Source organism: Salmo salar, unplaced genomic scaffold (genome assembly GCF_905237065.1).
Source record: "Salmo salar unplaced genomic scaffold, Ssal_v3.1, whole genome shotgun sequence".
Lineage (NCBI taxonomy): Eukaryota > Metazoa > Chordata > Actinopteri > Salmoniformes > Salmonidae > Salmo > Salmo salar.
The window spans coordinates 1-1,426 of record NW_025550649.1 but is presented as its reverse complement, the minus strand read 5'-3'; positions in this window follow the sequence as shown (position 1 = coordinate 1,426).

Sequence of the window (1,426 nt, the reverse complement as noted above, 5' to 3'; positions counted from 1 at the left end):
GTGAGAACTTGTCAGTCAGCCAGACAGCCAACAATCAATTAATCAATCTCTTTCTTGTCCCAGACATTTTTGAATCAGTTGAACCTCTCTACTAGGGATGTGCATCTCTCCTTTCAGAAACGATTCCATACTGGTACCATACGTATCTAGAACATGGACCCAAGAACATGGACTGGTACCATACATATCTAGAACATGGACTGGTACCCACGAACATGGACGCCATACATATCTAGAACATGGACTGGTACCATACAGGAACCCCTACATATCTAGAACATGGACTGGTACCCTACATATCAGAACATGGACTGGTACGCCATACATATCTAGAACATGGACTGGTACCCTACATATCTAGAACATGGACTGGTACCATAGAGGAACCCTACATATCTAGAACATGGACTGGTACCCTACATATCTAGAACAGGTGGACTGGTACCATACATATCTAGAACATGGACTGGTACCATACAGGAACCCTACACATCTAAATATGGACCGGTACCCCTACATATCTAGAACATGGACCGGTACCATACAGGAACCCTACATATCTAGGAACATGGACTGGTACCACACATATCTAGAACTATGGACTGGTACCTATACAGGAACCCTACACATCTAGAACATGGACTGGTAATTCCCTACATATCTAGAACATGGACTGGTACCATACAGGAACCCTACACATCTAGAACATGGACTGTGACCATACATATCTAGAACATGGACTGGTACCATACAGACCCTACATATCCTAGAACATGGACTTGTACCCTACATATCTAGAACATGGACTGGTACCCTACATTATCTAGAACATGGACTGGTACCCTACATATCTAGAACATGGTTATTTGACCCTACAACTATCTAGAACATGGACTGGTACCATACATATCTAGAACATGGACTGGTACCCTACTTATCTAGAACATGGACTGGTACCATACAGGAACCATACATATCTAGAACATGGACTGGTACCCTACATATCTAGAACATGGACTGGTACCATACATATCTAGAATTATGGACTGGTACCATACATATCTAGAACATGGACTGGTACCCACATATCTAGAACATGGACTGGTACCAGGAACCCTACATATCTAGAACATGGACTGGTACCCTACATATCTAGAACATGGACTGGTACCATACATATCTAGAACATGGACTGGGACCCTACACTATCTAGAACATGGACTGGGACCATACATATTCTAGAACATGGACTGGTACCCTACATATCTAGAACTATGGACTGGTACCATACATATCTAGAAGCATGGACTGGGACCCTACATATCTAGAACATGGACTGGGACCATACATATCTAGAACATGGACTGGTACCATGCGCATCTGTGAACATGGACTGGTACCCACATATCTAAAACATGGACTGGTA